The sequence below is a fragment of the Rattus norvegicus genome, chromosome 4 (genome assembly GCF_021556685.1).
Source record: "Rattus norvegicus strain SHRSP/BbbUtx chromosome 4, alternate assembly SHRSP_T2T, whole genome shotgun sequence".
NCBI classification, from domain to species: Eukaryota; Metazoa; Chordata; class Mammalia; order Rodentia; family Muridae; genus Rattus; species Rattus norvegicus.
Window position 1 is genome coordinate 66830768 of NC_141537.1, and position 16390 is coordinate 66847157.

General features: G+C 40.9%; 1 long non-coding RNA gene across 1 annotated transcript in view; it reads right to left on the bottom strand.

Moving 5' to 3' along the window:
• Positions 1–5853: 5853 nt before the first annotated feature.
• LOC147994807 (uncharacterized) overlaps positions 5854–16390 on the bottom strand; it is a 76065-nt gene continuing 65528 nt past the window's right edge. Inside the window, exons 2-3 of the long non-coding RNA XR_015685983.1 lie at positions 9329–9546; positions 5854–7683 (exon numbers count right to left, since the gene is read on the bottom strand). This is a non-coding gene — a long non-coding RNA (uncharacterized LOC147994807). The remainder of the gene's footprint in view (positions 7684–9328; positions 9547–16390) is intronic.

Genomic DNA, 16390 nt, shown 5'->3' on the forward strand with positions numbered 1-16390 from the left:
TTTGGGGGTTAGCTCGATCTTCTTTAGCAGCAGTTCAGTCCTAAGCAAACACCAAATACGACTCAGCAGCTGCAGACCAGTCCTCTAGGCAGGAAGAAACTACACATGAACCAACAGCTTCATCCAGTCCTCTCAGCAGGCAGACACAGCACACAAATCAACAGCTGTAGTTCAAGCCTTAAGAAACCACAAGACCTAGATGCACAGAACACATGAAACTCAAGAAAGATGACCAAAATGCGAATGCTTCACTCCTTCTTTAAAAGGGGAACAAGAAAACCCTTGGCAGGGAATAGAGAGGCAAAGTTCAGAACAGAGGCAGAAGGAACACCCATTCAGAGCCTGCCCCACATGTAGCCCATACATATACAGCTACCAAACTAGATAAGATGGATGAAGCAAAGAAGTGCAGGCCGACAGGAACCGGATGTAGATCTCTCCTGAGAGACACACCCAGAATACAGCAAATACATAGGCGAATGCCATCATTAAACCACTGAACAGGACCCCCATTGAAGGAATCAGAGAAAGGACTGGAAGAGCTTGAAAGGGCTTGAGACCCCATATGAACAACAATGCCAACCAACCAGAGCTTCCAGGGACTAAGCCACTACCCAAAGACTATACATGGACTGACCCTGGGCTCCAACCTCATAGGTAGCAATGAATAGCCTAGTAAGAGCACCAGTGGAAGGGCAAGCCCTTGGTCCTGCCAAGACTGAACCCCCAGTGAATGTGATTGTTGTGGGGAGGGTGGTAATGGGGGGAGGATGGGAAGGGGAAGCCCATATAGAAGGGGAGGGGGAGGAGTTAGGGGGATGTTGGCCCAGAAACCAGGAAGGGAAATAACAATCGAAATGTAAATAAGAAATACTCAAGTTAATAAAGATAAAAAGAAAAGAAAAGAAAGGAAGAGAAAAGAAAAGAAAAGAAAAGAAACCACAAGACTTGCCAACTGGCCTGAGTGAAGGCTGTAGAAGCAGTAATCTGCCACAGGAACCTCACAAGCAGTTCTTTGGTGAGTTTCTCTCTGACATCCCAACTGGTGGAGCTCAACAAGACTGTGTAAGGTGAACCAACACACGTGTGTAGTTAGCAAAGAGTAGCAGGCAGAGAAAACCAGCCCAATGCTCTCCGCTTGTCTCTCACTATCTGTGGGGTCTTTTTTAGTATACTCCTTCATCAAGGGTCCTCTCACATGTTTGTCATATCAAAATATCCTTTCACCTGTGTGCCCCAGCAAAACATCATTTGACATAGGTGACTTTCCACAGAAACTACGTTTCCATTTCTGTGCCTTGTACTAGGAGACTGCATTTTACAAGCAGCTTCAACTCCATTCTGAGGGAGAAGAAAAACAGCAACCCTTGGTGGACCCAGAAACTGCATCACCACTTCACCTAGCACAAGCTGATAAAAGCCTTATTCTTAGGGGAATAAAGGGAGCCACCCTATAAGTTTATTGGGGAGACAACATGCACATGGATATATTAAAATTTTATCAGAGAAAACCAGACCCAAAGAATTTATCAAAATCAAGGTATACCTACCTAGACACTATGACAGTATACCCTCACACCAAATTATCATCTGATATCTGGTGTGTGTGTGTGTGTGTGTGTGTGTGTGTGTGTGTGTGTGTGTGTGTGTGAAGTAGCTCCTCAGTCTAGCTTGGTCATACACGCTTGACATAGCCTATTCAGCTGCCTATCATCTACCTGCTCTCTCATCTGAACATGGACCTGACCTGTTTACTGCTCTGGACCCAGCTTGACCTCTTCACCTTGAATTCTGTAGCCTTGTTCTCAAGGCTGTCACAAGCAGCTCCCTGGTAGCACTGGTCCGATTACTTATCTTATCTCTTAGACAGGCTATTTCTCAAGCCACATCTGCAGCCTCTTGAACTCTGCTATAATTACTTTCACAAATATCCAGTCTGTAACCCATAGATAGATACGACTTGCCCTGTGCTGTGTGCTATGAATGTTGATATTAGTAAATAGAATTGGAATGAAAGAACTTGCTTTCCCTCAGGTCACCAAGGTAGGTGTATTTTATGAAAAAATGCTGTCATTACATCTGTTAAACTTTGTGAATTTATTATTTTCCACTAAGTTCTGACCTCGTGGAAAGGCAAAAGCTCGTTCACCTACAATTCTAGCAGAAAGTGCTCATGAAAGTTGGGGAAGAGGTCAGACTTTGAAACCCCTGCTCATTTCTCAATAGCTGTCTGCCTTGACCATATGCTAACCTGGTTAGTGTTGCTACTGTGGACCTTGGAGATGTAGATATTGATGGATGCTAATTAAAGTGTGCCCTCATTTGTAGTTTTACCATGGAGTTAACTACTCTCATCCCTGTCAGGTGCAGCTGGCTGTTCTCTGTTACCCTTGTATTTAACTGTGACTGTAGGGCAGTCTGGGGTAGTCTGCCACTGAACTAGGTGGAGGATGTTTAGAAATGTCTTCTTTGTTTTTTTTTTTAAACAATTTGGTCTGTTATAGGTAGATACTGTAGAAGCAAGAATACATGGAAAGAGGACAGTGCTTCGCCTATGTTCCTCAGGGTTGGAGTTCAGGGGAGCCAGCCATCCTTCCAACCCTGGCTCCAAGCCCTGTTCTTCTTTGTACCTAGTCAGCTGGTATGATTACCCATTCTCAAATATGAACTCTTCTCCTTTCTAAACCCAATATTCCTTTTGACCCTAACCTTCATCTTTACATTAGAGCACTGGGTTCAATAACAAGTAAATAAAGAAAAATAGATGGAGAACTGCTAATGTATCAGTTCTCATGTATCAGTTCTAAGTGTATTGTAAAGAGGCTGATAAAATTTACAGAGAGAAGGTTTTCTAAAAATCTTGGGGACAAACAAGCAAGCAAGCAAACTGACAGATTGTTAAAGTAGCTAGTGGTCCACTGGTAATAATACAATTACAACTTGGAGAATATCCTCTGTCCTTTATAATCTTTCTGCCGTCTCTTCCCCAGTGCTTTCTGAACTTTAGATGCAGGAGCTGTTTTGTGGATATAGTCAATGGGATTGAGCTCCACAACTCGGCATTTTGATTGGCTGTGGTTTTTGTCTTGTTTGTTCGTTTGTTGTTTGTGATGATCTTAAAGTTTTCTTACTTTTTAAAACAATTCTTCTACTATTTTCCACAAATATCCTATTAATTTTCATTCCAAGAGACAAAGTACAAGGAAACTTACATCATTTCCAACAAATGTTTTGTTGTTTGCATGTCTTGGTTATTGTAATGCTAGGGTCAATCTGCGAACCTCATTCATTCCAGGAAAATATTTATCACTGAACTATGCCCTCATCTGGTCTAACAGCCATTCTAACTGGTATGATTTGATATTTAATTTGGGTCTAGATTTATATCTACTTGGCAATGATGTCAGAAATTTTAAGCTGGTCATTGTATGTATATCCAGGTTCTTTGCCCATTACTTTTTTAGAGGAATCAGGAGGTATTCCAGACAGTTCTCTGTGCAACATCCCTGACTGTCCTGGAATTCACTATGTAGAGCACACTGGACTCTAACTCACAAAAATCCACCTTCTTCTGCCTCCCCAGTGCTGGGATTAAAGGTGTGACCATCACTCTTGACCCTTTTTCCACTTCTTAATTGCAATTCTTAATTTAAATTAAATTCTACTTTAAAACTAGAGTATCTTCTATTGATTCTGACAATTTCATCCAGGATAAATGCATCTTGATCATGTACACTCCCAGCTCCCTCCCTCTTACCTGCTTCTCTTCCCCCTTCAGGTCATCTCCTGTTGTTGCCTGTTGATCTTGTGCAAGTAGGATAGACACAGTAATTTCATGGGGCAATGACAATGCCATGTCCCAAAAGACTCCACTTCACATAAATCCTCTGCTCTGTTGCCTGAACTTCTGTGGAAAGGGGTCAACAATCAGTTACTTTTTCTCAGCACTTTGATAGGATGAAAATTGATAGGATCAATTAAGAATCTCCACATTAACTGATAACTGTAAAGAGAAACTTCTCTGGCCAAGGATGATAACAACATTAATCAATACATGGAGAAAATTTAAAAAAAAATTTATGGTGCTGGCACTCCCATAAGGCACTCAGCAGAAGAGGTCAAAACACATCACACCAACCTTAGAAACCTGCTCAGCAATCGACAACCCGTCTTAAAAAGGTATTTGAGGACTGTGCCCCACAAGTACTCCAGTCTGTGGCTATGAATCAAGACCTTGGTTGCCAAGGTAGCTGTGCCGGAAGTCTCCCCTGGAAAATGTTCTTTGGCTCCAAAATCTGACAACTGCCACTGGCCCTGCACAACTTCGGCTCCTCAGACTCTACCTCTGCCGCCATTCCCTTATTCCTTCTTGAGCTGATGTTTGCATAATGTAGAATGGTTGGATTTCATTCTCCTACATTTGGACATTCAGTTTTTCAGTATCACATATTGAAGAGCCCATGCTTTCCCCATTGTATATTCTCGGCACTAGAAGGTTAGTCAGTCACTGGTGAATGCATGAATCTATTTCTTCATGCTCATGGTTTTCTGCTTCATTGATTTATATGCCTGTTTTTATAGCAGTGTGGTGTTGATTTGCTTCTATGGCTTTGTGGTCTATTTTGAAATCAGGTAACATGATTCCTCTACCTTTGCACGTGTTGCTTAGGACTTCTTCAGCTCTTTGGGAGTTTACATCTAAATTTTAGGCTTCCTTTCTCTTATTTCTATAAAGAGAGTTATTACAATTTTGGTAAGGTTTGCATTAAGTCTACATCACAGTGGATAATATGCGCTTTAAATAATAGTAACTTCAAGTCAATGAATACAAAATATATAGCCATGTTTTGTGTTTTTACAATTTGTTTCATATAATATATATAGTAAGTCTCAGTGTACCTTCTTGGTTTAATACATTTTAAGATTTTTTTTTATTATAACTAACCTTTTTAAATTGGGAAATGCTTATTGTTAGTATGTAGAAACACAAATTACCATATTGCTTTGAACCCTGCAATATTAGTTTTCTCTAGTCTTTGGGGTCTTTTATATGTAAGATCACTTTGTCTACAAAGGAACAATTTCATTTCTCTTCTCTAATTCAGAGCTTTAATGATTATCTTTCTTGTCTAATTGCTCTAGTGAGGACATCTAGGACTATATTAAAAGGGAGTAGTGAGAGACAGTAAACACACTCAAATTTCCTTTGGGTCAGAGCATTCCCAGCGACATTTCTGAATTTTGCCTCTTGTTCCTCATATACCCTCTTAAAAATATGCCTGCAGTTTATATAATGGTGGGGATGGAAGAGCCTTGAGATGCATCATCCAGGGTATTCTCAAGCTCTAATCTACTTTGACAATCTGTCAGATCATTGTTTTTCTCTTGGCATGAGCCTCTTTAGACAGCATTGCTTGGGTCCTTGTATAAAAATTGGCTTGACTCTGACATCCTACATAGTGTGCCCATTCTTTGCATCAATTGATACCATAAGAAGTTGGAGAGATAGTATGATTAGCAGTCTCTGTCACAAACACATGACTATAATAAGGGCAAGAGAAATTTTCAAAACATGAACTAATAATTCCCTCAAGAAAAAAAGTCCCAAGCAAGTGAAATAGGCAATAAATTCTGAATCAACAAATGGGACCTCAAAATATTGCAAAGCTTCTGTAAGGCAAAAAGCACTATTAATGGGACAAAATGTCAACCACCAGATTAGGAAAAGATCTTTACTAATCCTACATTTGATAGAGGGCTAATGTCCTGGCACGCAGGGCAGTCAGCGGAGGTTGGGGACAACCTAGGAGAGAATGGGGGACAAGAGACGCGAAGGACACCAAGACAAGAGTCTGATCAAGGCGACAATTTTATTCTTTCCCAAGTCTGAATTTATACCATAGCAGGGCTAACAGAGGGAGGGGGGAAGTGGGAAACATCTATACAAGCCAAGGACACAGAGCTCTTGTGGTCAGCTGATGTCAAGAGGATGTTGGTTTCTCAGAAAGGTTACAAGTTTGTCATATCATTAGTCAGTAGGATGTTGGTTTCTCAGAAAGGTCACAGGTTTGTCATATCACTGGGCATCCTGACCACCAGATTTGTATTAGTCTTCTGCAGCTGGCTGGGGATTTTCCATGAACCCAGTCATACATAACTCTAACTATAACGTTAACATCAATAAAGGAGGGTTTTAATGGCATGGCTCCCAACATCTCCCCTTTCCTTATAGTCAAATGAAAAGGGGACCAATGGCTATGTTGTCCTGGAGTGAGCCCCTTGGGAACTGTGTCCGTCTTAGGTTGGAGCAATATTTGTCACATGGCCGAGAGAATCTTGTGGCCAGGGTCTGTCATGGGATAAGGCATGGGCTAATGGTGGCCCCCTCTCTTAGGCCCTTTATTTGTGTGTATATCTCTCTCTTACCCATCATTGACTTCCAGCTCAGCACGCAGGGGTGACGATTCATTGATGTTTCAGCAAAGGCATCAGGACAGCAGGCAGAAAAGAATATTGGCCTCATTTGGCTCAAGGACAAAAAGGTCCTTGCCTGGGCTGGGAGGAGATGTGTAGGTGAGCTTGGCCCTCACCAAAGTCATCCTCCATAGCTAGCCTATGATAATATACCTGAATAGGTATTGCTGCCATATTACCTACCTGATGTTTAATAAAGCTGGTTCAGAAGGCCTACTAGGGGGCCGAACAGGGAGGGAAGCAGGGTGGACAACCAAGAGGGGGTGGAGAACCAATTTTGATACCAGTTCTTAGCTTTTTCTCTTTCTTGTTTTCTCTTTTCTGAGCATTCTCTGACCCTTTTCATGCTCTTTTTAACCATATTCTAAGACACAGGAAGTATCCAAGCATTGCCTTTCTCTCACAAACCAGAATTCACTGTGATTGCCCAAAGTTGGGAAATTAAAGGTAAAAAGCCAATTAGAAATAAGTGCACTTGTTAGCAATATGGTTTATGTAAAGGGGGGGGGGTCAGACAATTGTTCTTTCTGATTAACCTCTGACTCTTAAAGACAGTGTGGATCAAAATTAAAATACTCAGATATACTTAAAACACTGTTCTATTTTGGATAGATGTGGAAGCCTAAAATTTGAATGAATTTATATGATTGTAAATGTTTACCGTGAAATATCAAAGAAGGGATGCCACCAGGCAGGGAATTACAATTTTAACTCATATTAAACATCTTAAATAATTTGGAGAACCCTCAGCATTGAATTATAACCATCAGGAAAAAAAATAAAGACATAAATCAGTATGCCGTGCATGTCATGTAAGAAATAAGCAACCCCCAAGTCAGTACAGTACAGTATCAATGACTGAAAGTTAAATAATACATTGATACATACATAGAAGGAAAAGATAACATGTTGATTGCCATTGTTGAAATTCTCAAAATAATTCCAATAGACAATTCAATTTGGGTTCCTGCAACAATTATAATTGCATTATCCAAAAAGCCAAGCCCTATGAAAGGTATTGCAATGTGGAAGACTACATATCTCAGTGTCCTGGAGTGGGTGGTAGAGCTTCCAATTTTTCTTGTGTGATGGCAGCTCTTTGAGCAAGCAATTCCTCTTGGTGGAGTGCAGGCTGTAGATGAAGTCGCATGCACCCTACGCTGTGTTCAGCGCCTCCATGGGCTCCTTCTTGGGGTGAGTGCCCAGAAGCTGTGGAGTAGGAATGCACAGGCTCTTTTTTAACAATTTTATGGTAAATATAATCCCTGCATCGGCACCTGATTGAAACATTCTAAGGCCCCAAGTATATCCACGTGTCCAATCCTGGTTTCGACCCACGGAAGTAAATTTAATATTTAGGGGGATGCACCATCCCCGTGGTTTAGAATTAAAACCTTCAGAACAGGAATCTGGAACATGCATATTAGTAGGACGGGAGGTATCATAAGTCAGACAACACAGTGTATTAGGTGATAAAATTCTTAAGAACAGGGCAAAGAGGCCAGGAAAGAAAACTTGGGGGTGGCCCAGTGAGAGCTGCTGGAACAACCAGATCAGGTGACAAATAGCATTCAGTCACACAGCTAAACGAGAAAGCTTTCTTGGGACAAAAAGGCCAGTGCAAAAATGAGTGCAAGCTTTGTGCCTCTGAAACAGAAAGGTGAGCAGAGGGGCAGCTGGAGTCTGTTACCTGCTGTCTCTCTGGACTTAGATTCCCCCTTAAGGAGTACCTCCCTTCAGTGTCAGCTTGGTGGCTCTGCCTCCCAAGAGACCCAGCCTCTAAATGAAGCTAGGCTTCCAGTAAGAACTAATAATAAAAAGATGGAGAGATGGTTAGGACCTGGGTGCTAGATGTCAAGGGGCTGACAAAAGAATTGTATGGTTTGTCAGCCTCCTGCAGCACCCTAGTAAGTGTGGAGGGAAAACTAGCTTTAGTGGAGAAGTTTCTTCAGGCTGTCAGACATACTTGGCAACCTTGAGCCAAGAGACCAGGGGAAAAAAGCATCTGAGCCTCTAGAGTGTTGAAAGGAGGCTTGCCCAGGGGGTGTGTGATCCAATTGAAGCTTCAGGTATCAGAGAGTAAGCTATAGTCAGAGATAACTGGTTCACCTGGGGCTCTAAGGACTCTTTCTGCTGCCATTCCTGAGGCAGAAGTCACAGTTGAGCTGGGCTTCCTGCCTCTTACATCCAATAAAGAGATTACTAACACTGGAGTACTGACCTTTAATAGAGCTACAGCCCTCTCCATGCCTCCGAATTCCAGGGCTCCAGTAGCAGTCCTTCACCAAGCTGTCTTACTGGGTGAAAGGCCCTTGGAAAAGAAAACATTGATCCTGACCTTGGCCACAGCCCTCAGTTGGAGGAAGCTGAAGAGTCTATGCCAAGACTTTCTCCTGATATCATCCTAGGGTAAACACAGCCAAAGCCTGTTCCAAATTCTGACTGGCAAAATAAAGTTCCTCGCAGTTTGTTGCAGACTCTCTCTGGAACTACTTTAGGGGCTCCCCTGGCCCCTAACCTGTGACATTTTGACCACAGGGGCAGGAACTGGCTGCTGTGGGGATAATCCTAAGGATATCGTTAATAAGAGACCAGTAACTGAAGGCAGTGACTGAAATTTTTTCAGGACCAAAAGTCTCATAATAGTTTTTAAAACAATCACTAACTCTGCGCTATCTTTTTGTATCAACTGTTCCCTCCTGGGGGAATCATGGACAAATATTTCCCACAAAGTCTATGAATTTCTTTAGATTTCTTTTTCTTAACCTTAATTCCTCGCATCTTGAATGACTCCTTGAGTCCTGTCACAAAAGGTGACTGTTTGGAGAATGCTTGTCCCATCACTTAAATTTACCGTAAGATCTGCACCAGCTCTGCAATCTCCCAGGCTGTCTCACGCGGGTACTGTGGGTGTCTTCATGCTGAAGTCACTCTCTGGTGCTTTTGTGATAAACGGAGAGGCCTATCCTTCCCTGGTGAGCGGCATTCTCTCCTCTGTGACTTCCAAAAGCCTCATGTCTGGGTGCCAGTTTGCCCCGGCCTGCAGGGCAGTCAGTGGAGGTTGGGAACCACCTAGGAGAGAATAGGGGAGAAGAGACGAGAAGAAGGACGCCAAGACAAGAGTCTGATCAAGGCGAGAATTTTATTTTTCCCCAAGGCTGAATTTACACCATAACAGGGGTAATAGAGGGAGGGGGAAGTGGGGAACATCTACAAAAGCCAAGGACACAGAGCTTTTGTGGTCAGCTGATGTCAAGAGGATGTTGATTTTTCAAAAAGGTTACAAGTTTGTCATATCATTAGTCAGCAGGATGTTGGTTTCTCAGAAAGGTCACAGATTTGTCATATCACTGGGCATCCTGACCACCAGATTTGTATTAGTCTTCTGCAGCTGGCTGGGGATTTTCTATGAACTGAGTCATACTTAACTCTAACTATAATATTACCATCAATAATGGAGGGTTTTAAGGGCATGGATCCCAACAGGCTAATATCCAATATATACAAAAAACTAAACAAGTTAGATTCCAGAGAATCAAATAACCTTCTTAAAAATGGAGTATAGAGCTAAACAAAGAATTCTCAACTGAGGAATATTGAATGACTGAGAAGCACCTAAAGAGATATTCAACATTCCTAGTCATCAGGGAAACATAAATCAAAATGACCCTGAGATTCCACCTCATACCGAATAGCTAAAATCAAAAATTCAGGTGACAGCAGATGCTGGTGAGGATGTGGAGAAAAAGGAACACTCTTCCATTGTTGGTGGAATTGCAAGCTAGTACAGCCAATCTGGAAACCAGTCTGGAGGTTCCTCAGAAAATTGGACATTGCACTACCTGAGGACCTAGCTATACCACCCCTGGTGCTTCAACATATAACAAGGACACATGCTCCACTAGGCTCAAAGCAGCCTTATTTATAATAGCCAGGAGCTGAAAAGAACCCAGATGTCCTTCAACAGAGGAATGGGATACAGAGGAATGGGATACAGAGGAATGGGATACAGAAAATGTGGTACATCTACATGATGGAGTACTACTCAGCTATCTAAAATAATGACATCATGACATTGATAGGCAAATGGATGGAACTAGAAAATATCATCCCAGGTGACGTAATCCTCTCTCTCTCTCTCTCTCTCTCTCTCTCTCTCTCTCTCTCTCTCTCACACACACACACACACACACACACACACGCGCGCGTGCGCGCGCACGTGCGCGCACACATGCACACACAAACAAAATGGCATGCACTCAGTGATAAGAGGATATTAGCCCAAAAGCTCACATTACCCAAGACAGAATCTACAGACCACATGAAGATCAAGAAGAATGACCAAAGTGTGGATGCTTCAGTCCTTCTTAAAAGGGGGAACAAAAATATTCATAGGAGGAAATATGGAGACAAAGTTTGGAGCAGAGACTGAAGAAAAGGCCATCCAGAGACTGCCCCACCTGGGGATATAGCCCACATACAGCCACCAAACCCAGACAATATTGCAGATGCCAAAAAGTGTATGCTGACAGGAGCCCGATACAGCTGTCTCCTGAGAGGTTCTGCCAGAGCCTGACAAATACAGAAGCAGATGCTTGCAGTCAACCATTGAACTGAGAACAGAGCCCCCAATGGAGGAGTTAAAGGACTGAAAGAGCTGAAGGGGTTTGCAACCCCATAAGAAGACCAACTCTATCAATCAATCAACCAGATCCCCTAAGAGATCCCAGGGACTGAAACACCATCCCAAGAGTACACCGGGATGAACCTATGGCTCCAGCCACATAAGTAGCAGAGGATGACCTTGTTGGGCATCAATGTGGGGAGAGGCCCTTGATCCTGTGAAGGCTCAAAGCCCCAGTGTCAAGGAATGTCAGGGCAAGGAGGTGGGAAGGAGTGTGTAGGTCAGGGAGCACCCTTATAAAAGCAGGAGGAGGAAAGATGGGATAGCTGGTTTCTGTAGGGGAAACCAGGAAGGGGGATACCATTTGAAATGGAAATAAAAAATATCCAATAAAAATACCACGTATGGTAGAAAGAAAGATAATAAATTCTATTACAGAACAGAATAATGTGATCAATCACTGTAACACTGACAAATAATTTTTTAGCATTGTTTCTTAGGCTTTGGTGTAGAGTCATTGCTTGTAGTAAAAGAGGTTCAATGTGCAACAAAATGACCAGCAGACAAATAAGTAGTGTCAGGAAGTCTGGAAACTTGCCTAATTATTCTCAATGTGTCCTATTTACATAGGACATCTCAGCCCCAAAGCTTGGTTTCTTTCACCACATCATGGTAAACTTGTGACCTGAAGTGACATATTGAGAGCATATCTCTGAGCATCTCATGACTACTAGAGTTTGCCTTTGAAGAAACATAGCATCACTAGAGAACAGAAGACCAGGCTGGAAGGTAGTTCAGTTCATAAAAGTATTGCCTGGCATATGTGCAACGTTCTGGGACTGTATACACTGGGCATCCCTGGCATTGCATATGTTGGGCATTGTGGGCACATCTGTCATCCCAGCATTCTGGAAGTAGAATCAGGATGGTCAGAAATTCAAGGTTATCTTCATCTTAAAGTTAACTAGACCAGAGACCTCAAGTCTCAAAATGATGATGATGATAATGATGATGATGATGATAAAGATGTTCATAAGCTTCTTCATAGTGAAAATATCCCCCCAAATAATAATCAACAAAAAGCAGATGGTAAGGTAGGTAACCCTGCATAAAAGAAGAGTGTCAAAAATGTATATTACGTTTTTCAGGAAAAGAAATGTTTTACATTTCCTCCAAAGAATTAAAATTTTTCTCTACAATGAAACATAGTCACTCTTTCTTTGTGCTAGTATGTAATAATTTGCTTGTGTTTCAGAGAGGCATGGTTTATGTTTAATGAGGCCATGTTGGCTCCTACTAAGTGAGTTTTTAAAAACTCCCAGATTGGTCAGTAATTCTGCTTTTTAAAAATTTTTTTGTTTTTATTTTTATGCAGACTTTACAACTAACAAAATCAAATTTTATTATTATTTTTAGTTACATTTTCATTGTATGTGTGTACATGTGAATATATATACATATATATCACATCATACATGTGGAAGTCAGAGGATAACATGTGAAAGTTAGTTTTCTCCTTCACTATGTAGGACCTGAGGATCAAAAATTTAAGTCATCAAGCTTTGCAGCACATACCTTTACCTAATGAGCCATCTCATCAGTGCTCAAACTAGTCCTTAGGTGGTTGGGTTTTAGTTTGTTTTAATCTGGAGATTTTTTTCTATCTCTAATATTTCAACAGAGCTACTGTATTAAAGAACATTAGAGGAAAGGAATAGGTTGACACCAAGTGACTTCCTCAATCACTTTCCACCTTAGTTTTTGAGCTAAGTTCTGCTTGATCCTGGTGCTCACTTATTCAGCTAGACTGGCAGTCCAGTGAGCTGTAGGAACTGTTCTGTTTCTGTCTTCTCAATGCTGGGATTACAGCCATGTGCTACTGTGCCTGGGTTTTGAAGTACAAACCTGGTCCTCATGTTTGCAGAGCAAGCACTTTACATGCTCAGTCATCTCTCCAGATCTAGTAAGGTTGGGAGTTTAGTCTGATTGTGCATGTAGACAAGCTCTTTTCCTGGCCTCACTCAGGTCACCAAGATACGTATTCATGAATTTAGACAAGCAATGTGATAAAGAAGGCTGGTTAAGTCAAGGCTAACAAAAAAAAAAAAAAGCAAAAAAAAAAAAAAAAATAAAACCCCAAGGTTTGAGTGAATAGTGACCAAAGGAGCTATTGTGGAGGATTATGTGGGGACAGGACAAGTGATAGAGAGATCACTAGGATAGAAACATTCATGGGATGAGAGTGGACATGACCAAAGAGACCATTGTGGTGATCTTACAAAGGCATTAGAATATTTTCTAAAGTCTTTGAGACATATCTCTTTCTTGAGATTACTTTTTTCTCCCAGGTTGATTGACAGGCCCATTGGAGTTTATTTTTTTTTTCCTTATCAGGAAACCTCTTTCTGGAGTTCAGAATGTCATGCTTCTACAGAATGCTAGAGATAGAACTCAGATTTCAATCTTTGACCACAGATTGTGTAACATAGTTGTTGCAAGATATTTGATTGAACTGGGAGCCATAAGATTGTGTTGTTTAGGACTGACCCTGGACTCTGACCTCATAGGTAGCAATGAATATCCTAGTAAGAGCACCAGTGGAAGGGGAAGCCCTGGGTCCTGCTAAGACTGAACCCCCAGTGAACTAGACTGGTGGGGGGAGGGCGGCAATGGGGGGAGGGTTGGGAGGGGAACACCCATAAGGAAGGGGAGGGGGGACGGGGATGTTTGCCCGGATACCGGGAAAGGGAATAACACTTGAAATGTATATAAGAAATACTCAAGTTAATAAAAAAAAAAAAGATATGTTTTTATAGCTGGGCCGTTGGTGCTAGTGCACTCAGGAGGCAGGGGCAGGGGCAGGGGCAGGGGCAGGGGCAGGGGCAGGGGCAGGGGCAGGCAGATTCCTATGAGTCTACAGAGCAAGTTCTAGGGCAGCCCAGGCTACACACAGAGAAACCCTGTCTGTAAAAATAAAATCAAACAAACAAACAAACAAAAAAAAAGATTGTGTTGTTTACTGGAAAAACTAGTTTTGGTATGGCTCAGCCATAGCTTACACCTTTAATCCAAGAGCTTTCTGTTTATTGTAAACAGAATTAAATAGGGTCAACCATAAGTCAAGAGTCAGAGCAAATAGCTGACAGGGAGTGAACACAGGACAAAAGCATAGGGAGAAAGACGGAGTCAAGAAGGTAGACAGAGAGACAAATGGGAAGTAGGAGAAGGGACATTGAGTTTGAAGTGTTTTTGAAACTCTGTAGAGAATGTACTTTTAGGACATCTGAGGAGGAAGGTCATTTGGGTGCTTTCTCTGCTTCTCTGAGCTAGCAGGCCTTCACACATCTGGCTCCCAAGTCTTCATTGGTAAAATTGAAAGATTGAGATTTAAAAAAAAAACAACATTTGGTACTCCAACACATGGCATGACTACATGGAGAGAGAAATCATGACAGCTGCAGACAAACTGATAAACCAACAGATTATGTAAGTCACATGGGAAGTCCTCAAGGAGAGAGTTAAGATGGAAAATACCATAATATGAAGTGCTAGAATCCTGTATAGTGCTACTTAGATGGTTTGAAATAGAAACAGAAAATGAAAATATAAATGACTTAATTGAGATTGATATAATATGATTATAATTACTATCAGTCTGGTAATTCATATTTTACCCTTAATAGCTACAGTGGTTTTGTTTTGTTTTTTTTTTTTTGATGCCATATATGAAAGATTGATTGATAAAATACAAGCCCTAGAAAGACTTATAAATGAAAATAAGAAAAATGCTCACAGACAGAGGGATTTAGATAAGCCTTAGAAAGACTTATAAATAAAATTAGGAAAAAAATAATCGAACACAGAAGGTAGAATTTAGAGAAGAAACTATTGCATCACTACATGGCGAAACTAAAGAGGGGTGGCCCAAGTTTGTTAGAAAACGTTCCTTAGTTTATTCAGTTACAATATAAGACCTACCAGGAGATGATAGAGTCCCCAAAGGTTATTAAAAAAAATGGAATCCTGTTGGCATATTAGATTTGAGGAGATTCAAGGAAGATATCATTTTATATGGTATGCATTCACCCTATGTGATATCAAATTCATGGACAATTCAGAACAGAATTATTCCCCCAAACTGAAAAGACTTGGCAACAGAAATATTGGAAGCTGGTCCTCTGTTACCATGGTGCAATGCATATGGTGGAAAGAGGAAGCTAAGACCATAGAACAATGAAATAGGGCTAGAGGTATTAATATTTTCCAAGATCAGTTGCTAGGTGAAGATCAATATGCTGAGTTACAAAGCCAGCTTGAGTTTGATGATCACATCTTGGTTATTCCATTTAGCAGCTTTAAATGCTTGGTACAAAGTTAAACAATCAAGAAAGAGGTCTGAGTTGTTTACTAAAATTATACTAGGTCCAATTGAAGACTTCACTGACTTTTTTCAAAGATCAATTTCATCTGTAAATAAAGTAGTATCATATTTAGAAGTTAGACAAATATTAATCAAATCTTTGGCTTTGGAAAATGCTAAGTCAGAATGCAAAGGGGTGATTAGATCTGTAAAGGCAAGATCATCACCAATAGATGAATGGATTAGAAGTATGACTAATATTGGATCTCATGTTTATGATGCTACTCTGATAGGAGAGGTAATTTCTAAAAGTTTAAGAAAAATCAAAATGCTAAATGTTTTAATTGTAGTAATCAAAGTCATTTGAAGAGGAATTATAGGCAAGGAATTTCTAGAAATGTTTTTTAAAGGGACAATCAAACTAGAAGACTCCAGTCTTCTGGAGTATGCAGAAGATGTGGTAAAGGCCAGCATTGGACCAATAAATGCAGATCAACAAGAGACAGCAAAGGTAACCCTTTGCTAATGAGAAATGCCCTAAGGGGCCTCCCAAAGGCTCCAATATCAAATTTGATTCAATCATTCCTCATCAGCATTGAAAAAACTCATCCACAGAGCAATTGAAAGATTTAATGCCTGTTGTTAAGAACAATACTGCTCTGGATATAGTCAAGGATAAAACAATTCTTTAGGAGAAATCAAAAACCAAGTATTTTGGCAAACTGCTATAAAAGACCAGAGGCCAAAGCTACAAATACAAATAAATGGCACTGAAATTGAAGGGTTAAAGTAACAGGAACAGATGTAGCAATAATTTCACCACAATCTTGGCCTCTTCAGAAGGAAAATATTCAGCTTCTAGAGATAGGAACTTTCAAAGATTGATTTCATTTGTAAATAGAATTTGTAATATCGAATTTAGAAGTCAGACA